The sequence below is a fragment of the Embiotoca jacksoni genome, unplaced genomic scaffold (assembly GCF_022577435.1).
Source record: "Embiotoca jacksoni isolate LCO1_2020_lvr unplaced genomic scaffold, fEmbJac1.0.p SCAF_46, whole genome shotgun sequence".
In the NCBI taxonomy this organism is placed as follows: domain Eukaryota; kingdom Metazoa; phylum Chordata; class Actinopteri; family Embiotocidae; genus Embiotoca; species Embiotoca jacksoni.
Window position 1 is genome coordinate 363,096 of NW_027185399.1, and position 24,405 is coordinate 387,500.

The following is a 24,405-nucleotide window of genomic DNA, read 5'->3' on the forward strand; positions in this document are numbered from 1 at the left end:
GCGTGGCATTGTTTGTAGCCGACCCTGACTAAACACGGGAGTACACAGCGGAAAAGCACATACAGTGTGACGCAGCACACATAACAGAGGCAAAAACAAATCTCGACATTCAAGCCTATGCACGCAGCTCGAGACAAAGACGAACGCACAAACCTCGGGGGCACATCAGAACATCGATTATTTCGAAACGTCCAACAGTTAAAAAAAAAAAAATGTGTTTTACCATCAAATTCTACATGTGGTGTTAAAGGTGGGAAAGTATAGGCCATATATAAAGGTTATTCTGAATATTTATCAAGGAAAATACTATGTATTAAATGCAGTATATAATAAGAGCAACGCAAATCAGTTCATTTATAAGCTTATTAATGTTGAAAGTTTTACCGTTCACAGATCGAATAGGCAATAATTCATCTAAATAGCTTCTTTTTTTTGGATGCAAGTGACATCAAAATGACATCATAATTAATATGCCGAGGACACCCTCGATGAACCGTCCGACATTGAAGCAGCAGTAAAGATTGTTATGACAGACACGTGCTAACACAACACGCGTGTAGCCGTCACCAGCAGTCCAACATATCATCATCATTACACAGCCTAAGATGTGAGCTTATCATGTGATCTTGCTAATGGAGATACATCCAGTTTCCAAAATACTGCCACTTACTGTATATACCATATTTCATATTCAAATGAATTATTTTAATTCAAATTCAGGGTGTGTTTTTCTGATGTTGTAGCATTTTTCAGCATCGGCAATATAATTGTCAGTCACTCTACATAATATTTTGCAAAATATTTGTTCTCTTTTTGCTTTTCTTTGTGGCCAATATCAGTGTTGCAGAGTTTACATTTATGTATTCAGATGTGTTTAACCATTTTACACTTTTGTTGTTGTTGTTGTTGTTTTTTAGCTTCGAATCTACCCACAACCCTCAAGACAACACTTCTTTTTGTGGAGTTGCCAGGATTATGTATGCTAATCAGAAAAAGAAAAAAAGAAAAAGAAATCCAGCATAACTTTGAGATTTCTTGATGACCAGCGAACAGGAAAACATAACCGTCCAATTTCACCAATCTAAGGCATACATTTGAGGTATAAATTTCAAGTCAACATGCTAATGCACGAAAAAGCTATTTATGTAGTCGTAATTTCTTTCACTTATTCGAGTGGAAAAACTTCAAGTGCGCAAAAATGTAAATCGGAAACTGAAACCTGTCGCAATTACATGCTCTTTCTAAAAAGGACACACTTACACAAGATCACACACAAAGAAAAAGCCGTTCTGCAAAACACCAGAGCCTAAGTTTCGGGTTATTTCCAAAAGTCCTCAAAGGGATCCTTCAATTACACCGCTATACCTGACCCTCTCTCAGGTCCCCCCCCCCCCCCCCCCCACCGCCCCACCACCCCTCCCTCCTCAGGAGCGACTGATATTGCCAGAAAAAGGACTTATTCTACAGGCATTATTCCAGAGCTTTGTATTAAAACTCCCCTGAAAGGCCCGAAAATCGCCACGTTCAAAGCTCCCAGAGACGATCGGCGAGTGAACGAAGGTCACAGTGGCGGGAGGACAGAAAATCCTCGACTTTTTCAGACTGGGCGCAGGGTGGCGGTGGGGGCGGGATGAATAGTAGGTTTTTCATACTCCACGGATTTGAAATCTGAAGCGGAGGTTGAAGGAGGATATTTGGCGGCGAATCTCAACCTTTTTCTCAGTTCTGCAGAATAGATACCTTAAAAGAAAAAAAGAATAATCTGAAAACAGGGTATTGGTACCCGAAAACAAGTGTTGTATTTTAGAATCATGCTGGCAAGTAAATACCTCGGTCATAGCTGATTTTGTCTGCATATTTATTTTTCCCATCCAGAGTGACCCGACACCCCCTCCAGTCCCAAGAGAAAGAGATGTTCGTTTTTTTCTGTATTCATTAGATTTCTTTCATCACTCCTCGAAAAAAAAAAATCATGACCCCCTTACACATCCCAAGGCCTTGACTTAGCTGCCGGGTACGGAGGGAACTTAAAAAAAAAAAAAAGCAGATAGAGATGAAGAGATGGGAGAGATGGATAGATGTTCCTAAGACTCTATTTGATCTGAGGCATTCAAAGAGAAGTCTTGGAGGACGGCGCTCAGAAGTGTGAAGTGCGAGACCGCAGGAAAGGCAGCGTGAGGAGCTGCAAACGGTGAGAGGCCGAGAGGAGTGTTGTTGTGTGTATGGTGTGCGCTTCGTTGGCATGAGGTTGACTGTGAGAAACAAACAAGACTTGTGGCTTGTGTGCTCGGCTGGATGCAATGTAAGAAGAGATGGGAACTCTTGCTGCAAGAGGTTGAGATCAACTCGCACCGATATATATATATATGAATTGATATATATATATATATATATATATAAAAGAGAGAGCCCAAAGAAGATGAACTTTTCAGGTGATGACCCCAGAGATTGAAACACAGAAATGTAAATGTGCAGCTGATGAGGGTGCAGCATCAGAGCTACTTCAAAACATTACACAAAGGGGAATAGGTTTATACCGGTTTGATTGGCTATGAAAAGGCTAGGATGAAGAGGTTTAGTTGATGAGACAAAGACAATTGAAAGACGTTAAGAGGCCGTCCCAACTTTCAGTCCACCTGTCGGTTTGTGAACGGGCCGTAACGAAGCCTCGAGTTCGGTGTCTGGCCGGCGGCACCTTGCTAGTTCCGAGCGGTTTGGAGCAGGCAGTTGACCATATTTGGGCGAGCTGGAGGCGGAGCGCGAGGGGGGATCGGACTCGATCTGATTGGAAACCCGACGATGCTTCAGACCCCGAAGCTACGTCCACTTTTGGTCCCAGTGGGTCAAACTCAAAAACGCATTTACCTCCTGACTGAAATACCGTATGCCGACATCTTTCAAACGTGACGTCTTCACTTTCTGCTGTGAATCGTCATCTCTCAACCCAAGCTGAACTGACAATTCCCCCTTCAAAGCTACAGATGACATCGTACAGCTGTTTTCCACGGATTGAACAATATTAATCATGACTAATGAAGTGATGATGTGTGAAATTGGTTTAATAAATTCCAGAAAATGCTGCAATATCACATCATCCTCACACACACAATTGCACGACATGTCAATTTGGTAAACGTCATCAATATGTAATGCAATTTGTAAATACGGTGTTTAGCCTTTAGTCCAATACGAAAAAACCTTCTGGAATAATTTCGGACAAATCATTTAAACATAATACTGTTGTATTCACTTTAGCACGGCTTTTTTTTTTTTTTTAACAAAAACGATGGATTTAGTTTACAGAGGTCCAATTGATTTTTTTTATTTTGAAATCACAGATACACCCACGGATTGGCAGATTCTAGGTAGATAGGAAGGAAAAGGGGAACCACAGAATCTGCACAAACAGCCTGACGAGCAACAGACAGATGCATATAACCCGGAGCACGATGGGACCTTTAAGAGAGGACGGTGGCGGGGGAGGGGCGGGAGAGGGTGGACGGAGATCCAATCATCGCTGGATTGATTTTCCGCAAAACAGAGAGAAACAATTACAGACCCGAGAGCAGCGCGGGGAGCCCGGTGTTAAAAGATGTTTAGAGAAACAGCGATGTGCTATTGATCCAGGCTCATTCCCACACATTGGTAAACACTTTGCATTAAAGGGTGCTAAATTGCTCTTGTCCACGCCGAAGCGTTGCCTTGTGGGCAAATAATAATAGACACGAGGATGTTGAGAGACCAACCGGTGGGGGCACGCCTCTGATGAGTCGGACCGAGGTAGGGGATGAAAAATAAATGGGAGAGATAAACGGGGAAGAAGATGAGGAACAGAATCAGCTCGGCGTGGAAAGCAGCGTTTAAAGGCGAAGCGGTTTCAGCCGAAAGACTGCAGTCCCCTCATCAGTCTGCGTACGTCCTTTTTAATATCAGCAATTTTTTTTATGTACATTTGAATGTATACGGATATTACATTAGATCATTAAAAAAAAAAAAAAAAGACCACATTTGCACAGCATTTTGAAAACCAGCTTCGTAAATTGTGTTAACTTGGAAATAAACGACATGTCGTAGATAACAACTCTATCGTCAGAGGTTATTGCGGGGGTGCACGGAGCACAGAGAAGGTACACCCTTCATGAGGAAGTACTCCAAGTGGGGAGGTGTGGGGAGGGGGAGGGCTGAACTTACTGTGTAAATAAATCAAGGGCAGACGAGTGGATTGTACTTGAGGAGAGGTTTGACGAGCTGTTTTGATTCCGTCGACTCGTTTTTAGCCACGACTCTCGGTCTCCATTGAAACCCATCGTAAGTGCTGAAGATTCAAGGGTACACGCTTTTCAGAGCCACCGTGAGTGTCTACAACGCCACGCAGCGTTTAAAGCTCAAACGAAAGGTTTTCAGTGAACAGCCCTTTTTATGTGGTCGTGTTGAGCGTATCTCTTCGCATTTTCTTTATCTTGATTTCATTTTTTGGAGATAAATCTGTTTGTCCTGGCGGTGTGTTTAACATTTGAGGATACCTGCGTTATAGTTTCTGAAAACCGATGCAAAGCTCCCGCATTGATTCTGCTGAACTACAGGATGATCGGGTGTTTGTGCCGAACATGACGCCACCTGGATGCGATTGCATTGATTTTTTTATTTATTTTTTTCCCCCTCTTTTCTCACATTTCTTTTCCTGTTAATCTATCTTGTCCTTCTGACTCTGAAACTCTTTCACCTTCATTAGTCTTTGCATACGTGTTGTCTCTCTCTCTCTCTCTGTATGTGGTAAATGTGTGTGTGTGTGTGTGTGTGTGTGTGTGTGTGTGTGTGTGTGTGTGTGTGTGTGTGTGTGTGTGTGTGTAAATGAATGTGTAACCCTGTCAGTCTGCCCACGTCAAGTCTCCAGTGACAGTCTGCGTTATTGAGGCTCGCCTTCATTAAGGCGAGAGATGTGAAGAGACAGAGAGATGCCAAAAACAGAAAGACGAGACAAACATGAAACAGCAGTCGCAAAGGGAGGGAAAAAGGGAAAAGATGAGTTCTTGTATGGAAAGAAGAAATGATACAAGTAAAAGAGGGAAATAAGTCGGGGAAAAAAAAAAAAAGATAGTTTACAAGTTCTAATTAACCTCTTTTCTATCCTTTGCTCCATTTTCATTTTTCCATTTCGTGTCCTCTATCCCACACTGTATGGTTAATCCTTTTTTTTTTTTCATCTCACTGCCACCTTTCTCATCATCCCCTCCAATGTCTCCACTCTCTTTCTTTGTGCCAGAGCTTAAATAAAACACGTGTGGAAGCGGGAGTGATGCTAACAGACGGAATTGCAGGTCACGTGACGCACAAGAGGTAAAAAATATATATATATTTTATCTCAGCGCGATCATTACAAGTAAAACATCAGAGCATGATATCCTTTTCACCGAGCACGTCGGGGAAAAAGGTCTCTGCTGGGCCAGCTTTACAGGAACTTAAAAAAAGAAAAGAAAAAGAGAAAATCTATGAGTGGAGCCGGTGAGCAACTTTTATTGAATTAATTGGTCGCCATTTTGGACCACCATCCCCGGCTAATGCCCAAAACGTTGGGCTGCAATAGTCAATTCCAGTTTGGATTTTGCTTCCAGTGGCAAAATAGCCGATATTCGACACAGATCTCCAAGCCCTTTCAACTCTTCTTGCCCTCCTTTTCTTTTTTACACTTGGTTCACATTCTGCTCATTTCCAACCCTACGCTGAACTTCTATTGACCGCTTGAAGGTGTAAAATTGACCTGCAACAGATTACATCAGCTGTAACTGAGTAAAGTTGATTGAGTGGTTATTTTGTTAATGGAAAAAAGTCCTCCATATTAAATGTCACAATGCGTCAATTCTCTCTAGAATAACACGGGGTTTTTTTCCCTCTTGAACGCCAATTGGCAGGATGGCAGCACTTGTTTGTGATTTCCCAAACCAATAAAACTTGCTATTAAAAACTAAAACCTTTGAACCTATAGAAAACTTTTGGTTGGGTTTAAACAGAAAAGTAACTTGGTTAGGTTTATAAAAAAAAAAAACCAGTTTGGGTTAAAAACTGAATTTTGGGAAACATTGTGGTTTGGGCTCAAATGATTAATTTGTTAAGGTTATGAGGCTCTGATCGTGATAGTTACTCAAATAAAAGTGCTGTTCAGTTTATGGAATAATTGTGATTATAGTTTGGAAACTGTTGACTCTTGATTGGAACCAAACAGCTCTCTCTAATTTCTTTTGTCAAGTGTTACTTCCTAATTTGCTCCCTTCATAATTAAAACGGCTGCTGGTGGGCTTTTGGGGTTTTTGATCCTGTCATTCCTCTTGGAAGGACAGTCTTTTTAATATGCTGCCAACTGTTACAGCAAAAGGCATCATCCTCATGTTTTTGGAGTCCAAGACCAAGGGAATGATCAGCGCCTCGTTTTCTTATCAATGTTTCGAGCTTAGCAATTTGATACTTCTGAAATTGCAGAAATTTTGAGGAAGGAGCTGATGAAAAGTTTGTTTCAGAAGGGAGTGTGTTACGTTTGTCATTTCTGTTCGTCATATATAATGTTTATTTAATCAATATATTGTGTGCTGATCACATTATTTTGAGGATAGAGCAACGGGTTGTGAACACCAATTAGGTACTACCTCTAAAAACATGTCACTGACTACCATCTCAAAGGAATATTCAAATCTCTTTTGGAGAATTTTTGTTTCACTTTTACTTTTGATTCCCACTAAAGTTGAAAATATCTACATTTTGTTTTTGCTCTCCTATCTTTTCCTGTCTTCATTTCTGTAATTTTAGACTTGACATTCCCTTTCTTTACCTCTTTTCTCGCTTCTTTTTCTTTCACCTCAAACTTTTTTCTTCTCCTTTCGTGACCCTTCCTCAAATACTTTGGTCATAATCTTCCCTTCTCTTTCATCTAATTTTGTTATTTCGATTGCTTCTTCATTCTCCATCTCCCCTCATTTCCTCTGGCAGCTCCAAATGTCCCCCATCGCCATGTGAGCCAATCTGAGGTTGCGTATTTGCATAGCAATCTTGGCTCAGCCAATGACGGACTGCAGCAGATTTGGCTGAGAATTTTGAACTTCCCCAGAGCTGTTTGTGACAACAGGCAGGTTCAAGGTTACCAAAGTGAACAAGTGCACACGTACACACACACACACACACACACACACACACACACACACACACACACACACACAGCCTGAAGCAGGAGGTGCAGGATGGTCTGGCTTTGTGCCCAAATAAAAGAGCAAATTAGATTTGAGGAAGAGGAGCTGAGGGAAGGAGAGACACAATGAGAGGGTATCCCGTGGAGGAAGAGGAGGTGGAGGACTCGTCTGAGTGTTCGTGCCTTGAGGAGAAGAATAGCGATAGTAAGAGGGTGTAAATCCAAACTCTGAGAGATCTTAAGAGCATCCAAATGCAAACAAGGTGGGGTGTGTGTGTGTGTGTGTGTGTATGCAAGGGTATAGCTTACAAAATATTGAAATACTACGTAGAGACACTGAAACAAAACAAACTAAGAAAGGTATTTGTGATTCCCAAGTTCAATGGATAATATCGGACGGATGTTTTTTGGCGAGGGCAATAGAGTCAACCTGAACAGATGTGACGTCATCTAGTTTGATATTTATCATTTACAGGGTCCTCAATACATTTTTATTCTCTGAAACCTGTAAGTGGAAAAGCAAGTTAAAAATAAATGTGTTGTGTTACAGTACAAATCGAAATAATATATATAATTTTTTTTTTTAAATGACATAAAATTGAATTATTTATATGATCAAATATAAGCTATTTTTGCCTTTAAATTATGAACTCCACCCTGAAGGATTTTTGAAAGTTGCCAAACTATAAACAGTGTTACCAAAAATCATGGTAGAAAAGAAAACTTGTAGCAAAAATAGCTTTGGACATTTGATTTCTTCTCGTTATTATTATTAGTTTTCGAGAGACCAGAAAAGTAAATCCTGGCTTGCCGATGTTTTCGACAACCAAATTGTCACGCATGAACATCCCACTGAGAAATCAGGAATTTTTTATTGAAAGCATTTTCAAAGCCCTTTGTATTTCTCTGTGTATCCTCTGAATTGATATTCTTGTGTGTAACTCAACGCTGCTGCCTAAAAGCCTGTATAATTCTTTCTGAGGTCTACTCAAGTCACACTTCACTGTTAGAAAGTCTTTTTCCCTGTTTTTCAGTGACAGATGTTACAATAATTGAACAAAGAAAATATAATTTTGTACCTATCTTTTCACTGGAAAAATTCCATTTGAATCAAGGTTTTGCTCTTCATGACATTACAAAAAAAGGTTTTAAAAAAGTCTCACTTCAACTCCGTCCCCCTCTTTTTTCTTCTTTTCCCCCTCCAGTCAACTTTTTCATTAAAGAAGAACGCATGGTATGACTGTAAATTGGGAAAGCATAATAAAGATAATTTATTCCCTAAGTCACTCTTTAAGATAAATGTCTGACTGCTGATCCAGAAGCTTTCCATTTCGTTTTAAATACATTATGCAAATGACACATGCTCATCAATAACGGTTTTAGTTGAACAGGATAAACTCGCCATCTGTGGCTGAGAGTGAGTGTGTGTGTGTGTGTGTGTGTGTGTGTGTGTGTGTGTGCGTGTGTGTGTGTGTGTGTGTGTGTGCGTGTGTGTGTGCGTGCGTGTGTGTGCGTGTGTGTGTGTGTGTGTGTCATGTTTGTCTCTCTGAGATAGATTGGTATACATTTAAATACGTTTATGTGAGCCCTGAAATACTGTCACCAAGTTTTCCACTGCATTCCGATGTATTGGACAACTGTTCACTATTTAACCAAATGCATCAGCATGACAATAAAATGACAGTTATAATGTTAACGTGCTGATTTTAGCCGGTTATGCGTGTCCAATGTGTAGACAGTATATATAAGTGGATGTATGTTCCGACACTGAAAAACGAGGCTGATGCAGAAGTGCCTTAAGCCGTGATACCACTGAGCGCCACTAGAGGTCAGCTCCAAAAAAAGTGTCCGGCTCCATAGACTCCCACTCAACTTGTCTCATGAAACAATAAGTCAATCCCTGTTGTTCACGTTATATCTGTTTTGTTAGCTAAAGTTCTTATTTTTCCGCAGGCTCATCTGAAAATAATCCCATCATGAATTCTAAAACAAGCTTCAAAAAGCTGGGTTTTTTTGTTGTTTTTTTGAGGGGGGGGGGGGGGGGGGGGGCACAGATTGACGGGCCTGCGGTGCAGTCAGGTTACAGCTATCGGTGGGCGGGGACGTAGTATCGCCCGGTTTCCAATCAGATTCCCTCTGTGCCTTTGCATTTCAGTGAAGTTCATCATTATTATTGTTATTATAATAAAATGCAAAATCACGGACACACCTGTCGGTTTGCTTTGACACTCCGAGCGGTAATAACTCCGTCGTCACACATCAAAGACCGACGTGACCTCGGGATGGAAGCAGTGTAAATCGTGGTGATGTGCGTTTGTGTGTGCGTGAGAGAGAGAGAGAGAGAGTGTGTGTGTGTGTGTGTGTGTGTGTGTGTGTGTGTGTGTGTGTGTTTGCGCGTGTGTTCGGAAACTCTTGGAGAAAAGAAATACTTTGTTCCATAATAACTTTGACTCAAAAACCTTCCTCAGTCTTACTTTCAAAGGATCAAAGGATGTCTGCTGCGCCCTCCCTGCTGAGCTCTCTAATTTCGACAGCAGCTTATAGCTCAACGCACACAAAGCAGAGACGGTTATACACACAGAGATTATTGTACATAGACAGCAAATATACAGTCTCTCAGAAACGCAGTTTGGACGGTCGGAGAGCTCGAAAAAGAGATTTTCTCACATTTGGAGAGAAATCTCTACGACTATCCCGGCGATGTTCGCGAGGGTGGAAGTAGCGGGAAATCAGTTCCTTCACCACGACTCGCATCGCCCTGTCGGCGTTCTGTACACACCAGAAAAATAAAGCTAGAACGGCATTGGTCAAGACCACCGGAGTCCAAATGCTGACCAGGTTCAAGAAAGAGTCAGCACACAGTCCTAACAAAGAACACAGTGAAGACAGAGACCACAAAAACAAAACCGCATCCTTTCAGTATTTTTCCACAATGTTGTCTTACTGTTTGTAAAACAAAAGTGATATAAAATGCGAGGACTCCATACAATTTGTTAGATCAACAAAAAATTGGAAATGCAACAAATAACATGAAATGTGTATTTAATCGAATCCTGTGTTTGCCGAGCAGACGCCGACCCATTTGACTTGGGCGAATAGTTTATGTTAAATTTGGAGAGGATTGCCTTTTTTGATTCAATAATTTATCTGTCGCTTACCATTGGCCAAACATTACCAATCGTGCTGTCGACCCATAATAAATTGATGGAAAATGTTGAAAAAAAAAAAAAAAAAGTATGACGTTCAGGTAGTAGGGATTAGGCCTGTCACTTTTACAGAAATTACATCGAATGAATATTGAATGACTCGAAATTAGTTTGAACTAATTCGAATGGGTCATTTCAGTTTGAATGTTAATTACGTTCAAAAGAATGTTCGAATTACCAACAAAAATTGACACCCCCCCCAGGAGGGATAGGATGCTCCCCTACTTATTAATCTGGTCAGATAAAACCTGAGCATAAAAACTTGATTTAGATTTGTTTTTAAAGTTGGCCGAAGTTGTGTACATTAGTTTGCACGGCAGCAGGACTGTTTCGTAGCTGCTTCAAATATCAATCAGTTACCATTACCGCAGCGAGCCCCTTATATTTACCCATTACTCTGCAGTTATTCAAACTGACACAGTCCATGCGAGTGACTGATTGAGGTTGTCCTTCATATTTTTTACGTTGTCGCTTTGTGGAGAGAAAAATTCGAAATCCTGCTGTCTCATTACTGGAGACTGTAATCAATCTGAGAAAGGAGAAAAGAGGAGAAAATGAGTTGTCTCGGGTAAAAAAAAAATAATAATCGTAGGACCAATGTGATGGGAACGATTTTTGAAAACCTATTTTTAATGTGGTTTTGAAAGTCCATCCAGTCGGTGTCATGAATTCCAGTGCAAATGTCCTATATTGTAAAGACAAAGTAGGTCCATCATCTAAGAGGAGATGGGTTTATATATAAATCATCCATTAATCCGTTGTGATTTTACAAATCACACAAAGATTTGGCATTACAAACACACTAAATGTATGCAGCCAACCGTTGCAAAAAAATACAAGCCTATGAAATTTGTATTTTACTCACATATTAATTGAGATACAACTTTGGGAACCAGTTGGCCTCATGCAAGAAAAATCTGTATTCTTAACATGAACTTTTACTTTTTTATTTATAGGGTTTGCTCATACAAGTTTTCCAGTTAGATTTAAAGTTTCAAGGACCCCACCCCCTCCGCCTCCCAAAATAAACCCTATTACAGAAAGTAAACTTTGATGTCTCAAAAAGCAGAGAGGCCTGTGAAAGAAACAGGAGGCAGAAGTGAAAGTCAAGGAGACGGATGAGACAATTCCTGGCTTTAAAAGGTCGCGTCACGTTGGTGGCTGTAACCTACAGCATAACACTCGGGGCTCTTTTATTAATATAATTATTATTATAATTGATAATTTGGTTCTAAGGGTTCGTGCGTTCGAAGTTTTCTTAATACTTTAAAAGAACTTCCATCGCTAGTCCAATTGTGAATTTTACATTTCCTCCTCCTCTTTGTTCGAGTCAAGTTTTCTGAGTGACTGAGTCTCCTTGGAGCGAAGCTTTTTCTGGGTTACAGAGACAGTGAGGGATTACGTTTCCCTGGTGCCAAGACGTTAAAATCCCCGTTATTATTAATAAACCCCTGAAAACCCCCACGGGACGCCCCCCCCCTCCCCCCGCTCCCCCGACCCCCACCCGCCTGTTCTCCTATAATTGACTCATTAATTGACTCATTTAAACCCGTCTAATTATTTAATCAATTAAATTCAATTTAGCTGATTGCACACTTCCCATTTCGCATCAAGTGCACGGTCTCAATAGCGGAGGTGATGGAGGTCTAGAACGAGAGCAGGAGAACTGACGAATAAATGTGTTTCGTGCTAATAACCACTAATGCTCGGGCTAATTACTGAGGTAAATTGATCATTTTGTCCTAATTGATTTAAGCTTGTTAAAAGGGCATGGCGCCAGCTTCGTTAGCATGCCGTGAGCACTTTATCCGGATGACAGTAATTGGAGGTGAATGCTCTCGTTTCTTGTCTTTTCTCTGCCCTAACTAAGCATCCAAGACATCCATCACAGCTAATGGACATGTACTGTAACTGTGAACCCGTACGAGAGAGAAGTCCAGAAGGAAGTATGGCGGAGAGGTAAGAGCCGATCAGAGCAAATCTAAAACTATAGCTCGACATTTTCACTCGAAAATACGTCTATCTACCGAACACAAACAAAATGGTTTCTGACGTTACGTCGTCACACAGTTTCTTCTTCGGGTAATTTGTCTCTCCAGAACGCAGTCTTGCTGAGGTAGAACGTCAAAAATGGGGTGGACCGTTAGTGGTAGCAGTCTAGCCCCAACTGACCAAGTCTGCTTTGTCCTTAAGGCATATTCTAGATGTAGTATTCTTAGCATTACCTTAATTACATTTATTAAATTACATTATTGAACTATTACCAGCTTACTGTTAAGTCTGGTCTCTATTTAGCCTTCAGGTGAAAATATATATAAAAAAATAATAATAATTCCAATGTAAAATCAAAGATTTGCATTTAAAGAATTTATTTTCCATACCATCACAAACGTGTTACGTGTACAGATCGCAAATACCGAAGACAGTCCTGAAATTATGCAGTCATGACTGTTTCTGTAGAAAACAAAGTGTTCACATTGAGCCTTGAATTATCCACAGGAGCGAGCACATGATTCTGGAATAAAAAACCAAAAAGTAAGAGAAGTTGCAGCGGAGTGTTTTTTCAAAAGGAATTCTCAATTTCTTTGACCAAAAAGTTGTATTCAACTTTAGAGGGAAAATGTAGTCATCTTACAAACTTATACTGTCTTATACTGTCTACATGGCAAGATACCACTAATGGAGCAGACGATTTGTAATATAAATGAACTAACTAACCTTTTAATTACACGGCCACAAAATTCTAGCTTATTTTGTTTTTTTACACACAAACTCAAATATTGAGACCTAATAGTCTTTTACGTTGAATTTGAATCTGTTCTTAGAATGTTTCTTTCCGGTATAGATTGTGCAGCATATTACTTATTCATAAATAAAGCTGCTGTTACACTTAGATTTTATCCAAAGTACAAGTGTCGGATTTTCACCAATACTTGGCCTAACGAACCATCCCTCTTCGGTGTCTGTGAATAGTCTGCCAACATCAAGGGACTCCACTTTTCTTGGTACCATTTTCGCGTTACCAACAAAGTAAACTGGAACAAAAGAAAACGATGGGCTTTGAAACGAATAGCAAAATTAAACCGCCAGCAGCTCCGACCATCATACAAAACATTGCACAGCAGAACCTCAGCAAAGATATCACTAAAGATTTCTTGCAGTATCCGTGCACACTTTTTTTTTTGCAAACTCACCTCGTCTTCGACACCAACTAACAGATGTCAGACTTCAGAAGCATTTGTCCCCTCTCCCTCCCCCCTCACCCATCTACTTGTAAATTCAAGACAGCAGGTCCTATAGAAAAGCTATTTTAGAGAGCACTTAGGATTAGATTGGCCCCTATGGTGGCAGTCTACCTATTTCCTCACAAAGGGGGGGGAGACGGGGCAGAAAAAAAAAAAAAAGTACTGTTGTCAAAAAGTTTCCGGGAGCCTTTTTCTGTGACTACAGCATTTGGTCCAGATTCTCTGTCAAGATTGCCATCCTTCCATTTAGCTTTACCATTTATTTCCAGAAATGGATCTTTTGGTGGGGGGGGGTGGGGGGGGTGGGGGGGGGGCTGTGTGTGAAAGAGTATGTAATATAGAGAGAAAAAGAAGAGAGGGAGGAGGAGGTTTTCAGAGGGAAGATGATGACACTGCGAAAGACCCAAGTCAACCGTGTGTGTGTGTGTGTGTGTGTGTGTGTGTGTGTGTGTGTGTGTGTGTGTGTGTGTGTGTGTATCTTCCTGCCCATCCAGCCATTGAATGTCAGATACGGAAGAAGATATAGCTTTGCAGGGGATAGCGGCTACCTAGTGAGTGTGTGTGTGCGGTTATGTGTGTGCTGCAGAATATTGCACTGCAGGGGACAATCCTAAACTTCAGTATCTATCATTAAATCCTCCTCGAGTCTCCACACACACACAAACACGTTCAACACACACACACACACACACACACACACACACACACACACACACACACACACACACACACACACACACACACACGAATAGACTCTCATCCTTTTAAACTTTCATAGTGTACGCTGAAGGGTGCAAACTTTAGCCCTGAACTAGAAAAACTTTGTAGTGGAAAGTTTTTTTGTTTTTGAATGCAGAATACAAAAAAAAAATCCTGCTACATCTTTACATTTTATTTCTTATTTCTTGCAGAACTTCACCATCACTTCAGCCTGAGATTTAATGGAGACGACTCTTTATACATTAATGAAAGTTGAACAAACAAAAACAAATCTTTCTCATCCCGCAAATTAACGGTCAGAATATGTGGAAGATGTGAAGCTGTGGCCCACTTCAACTGCAATTCTTAGCAGGTTTTAGCGAGTCCTTCACACGTAATAAAAGAATAGTCGCACATATGTTCAAAAATTCAATTTTGTATGAATGGGCTCTTTATTTGCTGTGAAGAGAATTGCTTTGTTAGAACAGTTAATGCAACATTAATCACAAAAAAGAATCTACTAGGGATTAAAGTATGATGGTTTTTTGCTCTCAGAGGATTCCGAATTGTTTTTGACTCAAATTATTGTCACTTTTATTGTGTAAATTATGCAAAGCTTTAAAACATCCAGTTAATATGTCATAATTGTTTGTAATTGTTAGTAATTTTCCCCCAGTTCCATAAAAACAGCTTTTACAGGATCTTTCAGTTCTTTTGCATGTCTACAATGTGTAACACAAGAACGTGACAATTTTTGTGATATTTATGTAAATACCGAGACAGACTTCAGCAAAGCAGTCTTCTCCAAACCCCTCTGCAGGTCCCAAAGGGGTTTTTGGTTTGTTTATTAAATGTTAATAGAGCTAAGGAAATTCACTCATTTGAATATTGACTGGATGTTTATCATTTACTGTGTGCACCGACTAAACAATAATTCCGTTAAATCAACAACAGCCGGGGTTTTTTTTAGTTGGTTTTTTTTAGGAGAAACAGCAATTTCCTCGGGCCAACTCAAACACACATGCACCTGCGGGGAGACACAATACACACACACACACACACACACACACACACACACACACACACACACACACACACACACATTTAGTGTCTCATGAGAGCAACTCAACACAGGTATAGGAGTTCAATCATCCAACATGACGGGTTCCACAAGGAAACACACGCTCCAAATCCCTGCAGGACTGAGCCCGCGGCTATACAATCCAGAGGCAGCGGCTGATTTTGATTCAACTCCTCTTTATTTAAATCCTCGGAGACGCTCACCTGCTTCTCTGCTGGCAGCAGAAAGGGCCTCGTCTACACTACAAAGATCTCGCTGCAAAGAGCTTTGGGGGGCGGGGGGGAACCGGGGTGAATAAACCAATATACAGTATTGCTGTGGATTTTTATATATATATATATATATATATAAAAACAGCGAGGCGTTGAACCCCTCGGAGACTCCGCTCGCACGCCCGCGGTGCCGCAGCTCGGAGTCTTGCTCAAGGGCAGCTCTTGAAGGAAAGACGAGGGGATATTGGGCTTCGTGTGATCACACCTCGAGATTGTTTTCTTTGGACGGAAACAGTCATGAAAAGTTTACCTCGTTTCACTTTTGCGTCGGCGGGTTTATTGTACGAGAGTTTCGGTAACCTGAGATCGTGTTCGTAAGTGGCACCAAAAAACGATTTCACTGATATGCTGACCTCAACTGAAGGACATCCGGGTGCGCTGCTGAGGTCGTCGTTATTCTAGTTATTACCTTGTGTACATGCAGTATTATAATGTATCGTGGTTACTTATTTAGATAATTATGTCTGTTCAAAACGATGCCTTGCTTATATATACATTGTCATTATCTCTTTATGCAGCCAAAAGACACCAAACTTCCAACACCAAAAACGCGTTGGTCAATGGTGGCAACGATGCCATTGGCTTTTTTACATTCACCAGTTTTCCACCACACGTTACAGCTCAACTCAACTTGACTTTTTTCTCTTTGAAAATGAAGTACTTTTCTGGATTTAATTATCCACAGTACCCCCTGCAATAAAGCTTGTCGCCATAGCAATGTCACATGAAAGTACCGTGTCATTATCTTCAACGAGACACAGCTAGATACTCGTTGGATCCTTTCCTCGGCATCCAGACACCTACTCGGTTTACCATAGCGCCAGTATTCAAGCAGTGCAGTGACGAGAAGAAATAAATTGCAGACGCTAAAAAGTACCATGTACTTGCCGTAACTTTTGCCCAATGGAAAACCCAAAACTTTTTGCCCATTGGGAAACCAAAAATGTTGAGTCGAGGCAAGGTGACCCACGGAGAAGGTAAGCTTTTTGCTGGGCTCGCCTCAGACACCCGGAAGAGGCAATATTATGGTAACTTGCTAATTGGTAGATCTGGGTTCCAAAGTGAGCAAGATCATCTCAACAATATAAATAGGCGGGCTGATCCATATGCAAAGGCACTGAGCTTTTATCTACCCCGAATCGCCATGTTTGAGAACAATAGTGGGAGCCACAGACAAAAAACAGTCACTAACTACAACAAAGTAGCAGTTCAAATTAGCCAGCCAGGAGTTTTAGGATGACAGCGTAGTTCTATGAAAAAGTACACAAAAGAAAATCATGCTGTGAATATACAGACAACTGTAGTAAAATGAATATGATTGGTTATTGGTGTCTTTATTGGGTTTAAAAATAAAAGAAATTGAATTGATACCAGCATTTCCTTCAAAAAATGATTGTGAGTTCACAGCCAGTGTAAACACAGCCTTTTGTATAAACCGTAAGCGCTCTACCTGCCTCTCAAAATCTACCCAGAATGATCAAAGAACAAAACAAAATAAAATATTTATTACAATGTTGAAAAAAAAAAAAAAAAACGAAAAGCTGACTACAGAGGAAGGCCTGGAAAAGCAAATGATGAGAGGAAGAGACGAAGGAAGAGGTAATATAAAGGTTGGAGAGGATGGGCAGTGGACAATATAAAAGCAAATGAAGTAATTTCAATGATATAAATGTGTTTCATAAAAGAGACAAGAAAAGAGAGAAAGCAAAGAATCAGGAAGGAAAAGATCTAAAAGAGGGAGGATTCAATGAGCAATAAACGGGCGAGGTAGCCAAAACGGTGATAAAGACAAAGGTCGAGCAAGGATGGGATGAAGTCGGGGGAATTGATGCACACACACAAACCACCATACCTCCGAGCAGGCAGAAAACCTGCACACACACACATGTACCAAGTATGCGTGCGCACACACACGCGCACACACACGCGCACACACACGCACACACGCACACACACACACACACACACACACACACACACACACAGTATAAAGGCTCTATTGGGTTCTGAGAGGTAGCCCCTGCTGGAGAGTTCACATCTAGTTCAGGTGATGTATCAGAGTAATTACACACACACACACACACACACACACACACACACACACACACACACACACACACACACACACACACACACACACGTGATGCATCTGAGTGATTAGATGTACCACTCGCCCCAGAAGTATAACTCTTTTTTCCGTTTCTTTCTCCTTCATACACACACACACACACATACACACACACACACACACACACACACACACACACACACACACACACACACACACACACACGCACACACCGAGTTCACGTGAAGCATCAGCGTAATTACTTCAACTTCAGGTGGAAGTCGCACACAAACAACAAACAACACACACACGCTTACGCACAAACAGATCTGGTGAATTTAAGCATCATTATATCTACGCTGTGCTTGCAATGTTTTCTCTCACACACACTCAACACACATATTGGCATAATTACTCCTAACTTTGCTCTCATTGGTCACAGGTGTTGGCTCCAAATGAGCGTAAATGAAAGCCATTAATCGCTGCTGGAGGCGAAGCTGAAAGAGAATGATTAGCAACGCGGTCGGCACTTTGCAGCAGAAAAAAAATGACTGCAGGAAGGAGATGAATGGATGGATGAAGGAAAATAGATGGAAGGACAGGAGGGAGGGAGGGAAGGTTTCATGCATAGATATCAAACTTATGCAAGCAGCTGGACAGATAGAAACGGCTGCAGACTGGAGGATGTGTTGACTGAAAGATGGACTGTAGTCTAACCTGAATCACAAGGTGATCTTTTATGCAAATTGGGTAGAATCTACTTTAGTTAGCATCGATATAGGCAAAACTAACACTTTTACAGTTCAAAAGCCTCCGAGGATAATTCTGTTCTACGGCAAACTGGGTGCTATTCTTACATATTGGTGTTATCTTGTATAACTGAACATATTCTACTTTGTACAGGAAAGAAACAATTACGCATTGATGAAAAAAATCAAGAGGATAAATTATACCTCTGAAGAGCGAGGCCCAAGATAGACCACGCTTAAGTGAAAGGAAGGACGTCACAGCGGGAATAGCCGGGGAAGGAGGGATGATGATGGATGAGTTGGTGTGGGATAAGGAGAGGATGATTAGAAACAACATGTAGTCATGAGCGAGCCATAAACGACGATGAGCAGCGGCGTACGAGGGGTAAACAGAAAATGGAAGATGAGAAAGAAAGCAAAAGCGTGAGCAGAAATGAAAGGGTGGAGGTGGGCGCTGCAGGGGTGAAGGTAATGATAGATGGAGGGGAAGATGCAGCGGCTTGTTAAAGAGGGATATATCAACTAATATAACTGATGGATGAAGCGATGGTTTTGTGTGTGTAGGAGGGAAGAGGTTAAATGAATGACCGGTTGTTGAACCTTTGTCTTTTCCGTGGTGTGTTAATGATGCCGATACTAAATTTACTGTTTCCATGTCATCATTGAGCCCACTAACTGCGCTGAGATGCAGAATCGGCTGCTCAAATCACACTAATAAAGCGATGTGGGGAAAAGTAACGTGGCCATTTATTTGATCATTAATCTTTTACAATAACAACCCCTGCTTAGTGGCGGGAATTCAGTTTAAGTTGTGACTAGGGTTAGTATTTCTTTTCATTCTGATTGCGAGGCTGGTGTTGGTTAATTTTTTTTTTAATAAAAAGCAAATGGCATTTTATTTTCCAATTGTCCTTCCCGTGAACCAATTATCTCAAGAACCCCTATCGGGAATTGGGCCATATTTGGCAAAAACATTCACTTGATACCAAAGATGAAGTGGTTAGATTTTGGGGGGTAAAGGTCAAAGATCAAGGTCACTTTGACCCCCAACTAAACACATTCCCATGAGCATGACATTGCAGCAACACCTGGTTGGAATTTCTTCCAATACGGCACAATCGTTCACTTGGCCGCAAGTATGACCTGATTTGAGTTTGGTGGTCAAAGTTCAAAGTGACCTCATTTGTCCGGCCTGTTTTTGGGAACCCGATATATCGATCAAGAACGTCTCAGAACAACGAAGTGAGAACCCTTTGGACTCAAACAAATGGCGATAATAGTGACCAAACTTTATTGTTTCATAAGCAAGTGCCTCACAATGGCAATCCTACAACTGAGACGGTAAGGGAGATGCCACCACCTCTACTACATATTTTTCATTCTCAAACAAGATATACCATTTGCTTGTTGGTAAATTATTTTGAGGATATTGTTGAAGAAGTTTTTATGTCAGCATCAGTGTTATTACATAACAGAGTCCTATCACGGGGAGATAATGGTTGCTGAGAATGGTGAAGCCATCTCCTCATCCAAAAGCAAAAATGTCTTTGTTTTGTATTATTTCTATGTTGAGCTTTCCATGATGCTAAAAGTAAACCTCATGCATTTAAGTTATATTTCAAAAATAAGCCATTGATGCAAACCCACTTGAGTCCTTGCTATTGTTTTTTTTCACTTTGATGGGGTTTTTTTGTGGGTTTTTTTTAATGGGGACAAGGACCCCATATTAGCTCTTAAGACAGGCCCCCATTTGCTTAAGGCCATCACATCATCTATTTCGTCACAGCTAACGTTTGAATAGTTTAGCCTTTACCTCCCCCCCCCCAAAAAAAACTAAAAAGCAAAGTGCCTCGCACATGCTTTTGACTTCTGTAGGACGTAATGACAGGAGATAGGAGTTTTTCACCTGGCATTAGAGGGTTAGAAAACAGCCAGTAGGACACTGGCATCCCATGCTGTGCTCCCTGCTGTGTCAGTATCACACATCCACTCTACTTAACAACCTCCTCCATCACTGAGCAACCATCACCAAGGTGACACGGTGAAGCTGTCACTGCCATACCCTTGGAGACTGTCACTATGGTAACATATTGCTGTACATGCTAAGCCAAGAAGGCAAGACACAGGGGGAAAAAAAGAATGAATGGAGGTTATAAGCTAAAGATCTACATAAAGCTTTGTATTTATTAGTTAAAAAAAAAAAAAAAAATCGGAAAAAAAAAAAAATCTAACAAATATCTAAAGTCAGGCAAACATTTGAGCTTGGTTAAAAAAAAAAAAAAAAAAAAAACATCAGAAGTTAAGAAAATAAATAACAGCGAGACATTAAATATTTTTCCTTGGATTTTCCAGCGAAGGAAGGACGGCACGCTGGCATCACGCCTAAATTCTACAAAGCTGATGAGTGTTGCAGAGGCTTTTACTCTGCTTGTGTCAACAACACATATCTGTACAAGGCTTAAATCTTCCCTTCGCCTGTGTGTGTTCAAGAGAGTGTGACTGATTGAGTGATAGAGGAGACAAATGGTATTTGCCAGTCCATCAGTCAACAGGAACAGGGCAGAATAGTCTTAATAGTGTGGTATTGACACTGCACAGGTACATCAGTGAGTTGACGTTTTTGAGGCGAAGCTACAGTAAAGCACGCAAGTTGTAAAGTTAATGCAAAATATCATCTTTAAAGATAAAAAAAATAAAGCAGAAAAGAGATTCCCCCTCAAGTGCTAGGTTTACTTCTCATGATTCACAATGCTGACTGGCTGATATGACAGACCATCAAATACCCAGAACGTCACTGAATCTATCTTAGTGCTAGATTAATTGCACTAAGTTACAAGTTTGACCCCCAAGCTCTTTAATTAAACTGGTCCAAATTAAACAAAACAGAAGCCGTGGACACTGCAACACCTTGCTAACTAGAAACGACATGAAAGTGGTGGTAAAATTTCAAGAATTTCAACGACAGATACAAATGTGTATCGACAGAATTAGACAAGAAAAAAGAATTCATAAAATCTTAAAACAATCCGATACAAGCAACCAAATGAGGGCATATTTTCAGCAGGAGATCATTCAGATCATTTAAAATGTGATTCATTTGGCCAGTACAGCCCTTAAATTAAGAAAATAGTGAAGGGAGAGGTATGAAGAAATCAACCCATGACTCTCAGACTCACTCATCTACCTTGATAAGTTTAAAGCAGTATAAAACTTTGGTAGAAATAAATACACTTCGATGCCAGCCAGGACCAAAGATTTCACAGCTACATTATTTTGAAATCCTTTTCCAAAATTATCTTACTAATGTTTTTTTTAACCAAACATGAACAGTCTATGCAGTTAGAAAGACACATTTTTTTAAAAAAAATTTTTTTTACTAAAACTGTGGCCGTGATGTAGTAACACACTGAAGTAGATGTGAGCAGAAGCCACAAAGATAACACTCGGGGATGAAATATCGAGGCTTGTAAAGTCGGTGATATAATTTAAGCTTATTCAGAGTCATTCCAGATAGCGCCTGCCAAATGGTAATAGTAAATGTACTGCATGTCATCCCCGAGGCTACATTATGCATGCCAGTCAGCCAATCAATCAATCACCACCCGGCCAGCCCACCAATCACATTCTCAACACCCTAAACTGAAGAATAAAGATGAGGGGATGTTTGCATTCACACTCTGCTGACAGATAATCTTTGGAAGACAGATGGACTTGACACATGGATAAAAAGTTTTGAGTTTTTTTCCTTCGTTTTTTTTTTTTGCTGCTGGAGAAAAAAAAAATGCCAAGAAAAAAACAGTGTTTGATGTTTGCCCTGTCAATATGGCTTTTGCTTGATAACCACACAGGCAAAGCAGGGAGGTATTCGGCTGTAATCCTCCAATGGGATTGGAGAAAAACAAAGTAGACCAGGATGGGCTCATGCTGTGTCGGTGATGAGCGGTAATCATGAGAGGATGGCGAGCGCTTTTATTGGGGTGGAGCGGGTCGGGAATACAATTTTTATTTTAAAAGCACTTCTAAGACATACAGGCAAGTAAACACAAACACAGTAACATGGAGGAGTCAGTGTGTGAGTGGTATGATTGATAACTGCAGATGACACACACACCCAAAAGGAAAGTTGTATTCTGACCTTTACGGATCACCAATAAAAGTCCCAAACTGCCTTTTTAAAAGGCACCTTCAATGTAAAGTCAACATTTTTTTTTTAAGGTTTGTGTCCAATGCTTCACTCTTTAGATTCATCTGTGGCAAAATGGTCATTGGCTGAGATACAGTATAAAGTGGCCATTCTCAATTGGTTGGTCACGAACCAACAATGGGTCACCGGAAGATTTTGGGTGGGTCGTGGATGTGTGCATAAAAAAAAGAAAAAGAAAAGGAAAACTTTTATTTTGAAAAACCTTTGTTTCCAATTAAATACATGCATGCAATACATGTTAGCGGTCAGCATCGTCATGATAGTATCAACCACAGCTGACATCTGTAGTTAGCTTTCATTTCAGTATACAGGCTTTGGATTTATTTTTTTAGTTCTTAAGCCAAGAAATCTTTCTTAAACTTAAATTTAGTTTAAGAAAATTCCGCCTTTTTATTACTTCAAGAAAGTGTCTTTATATTTAGTATTTCATAAAGTTCAATTTAGACTCTGAGCCTCACCAGTTTGAAGGTATTTGAAAAAAGGCTGCCTTTTCATTTTACTGGATCTTTTGCTACACTTTTTTTTTTTTTTTTTTTTTTTTTTTTTTTTTTTTTAATGTTTTTAAGTGCGCATGGAGGTATTTTATATTACTGCTCTATCTCTTTGTGAAATTAATTTGAGTGGCTCAAAAATTCTTACAATTTGGGTGGAAACCTAATGACCAAGGAAAAATGTGGTTGCCAAAGCTAAACCAGTTGAGGATCACTGTTATAGAGATGTTTTGCGTATCTCCATATTACATCATGTTATTTACAGGAGTGAACTTCAAAGTGGCTGCAAGTGAGGCAAGGATTGTGTTGCCCCAACAAGTCAGCATGCACACATTTGATGATCAAAAGATGTCCTGATGTCTACGTCAACCAGTAAAGTATCACAAGCACCACAAAGAATAATGAATTACATAACATAACATAATATAGCATACAAAATAAATACAAAGTGCTGTACTTCACTTAATGCTTAATCAAAATCTCACTTAAAACTTCTGAACTTTGGTAAAACTACAGTTATTTTCTTTCTTTTTAAGGTGCCATTTCCCCGACGTTCAATTTTAAGGACAGCCGACATACAAGTAGAAACGCAAAAAAAAAAAAGAGAAGAGAAGATGAAAAATCTCTAGATTATGAATCAAAGCGCGAACACTAAAAACTCATCAGCATGCAAATTCTTCAAATGGCTTGACATATTGATAAAACACTCAAAAGGGCTATAAAAAGAGCTTATCAAAACCTCGGTCTGCGGCTCCAAGACCACAGTTTGGCAAGTACAAAGCTCCAAAAGGTTAATGGGATTCTTCAATCCACAACAAAAAATATCTTTAGTTTTTTTTTTTTTTTTTTTTGGGGGGGGGGGGGGGGGGGGGGGGGGGGGGAGCCTGGGTGATCCAAGGGTTCCGCAATGTGTTTACAGAAGTTGAAAGAAATTTAAATTTCTGTCAATCAATACTGCCCGGGACATAGAGACTCAAGATAACAGAAAGGTTACTTTACTTTTTTGGAAAACATGAATGACAAAAAAGGACAAGTGGGTCCTCATTTTGTTTGTTTTGTCTGATTGTTTTATGCTGTTCCACTGATTGGCAGTTGATGGCAGCAATGCCCAAAGAACCTTAAATTTATCACAAATAAAGGCAGTGACAAAGACGACTGATGGCTAACTATGTGGTGCAAGAAACACGCAATTATTATTGTTCTTTCAAATCAACTT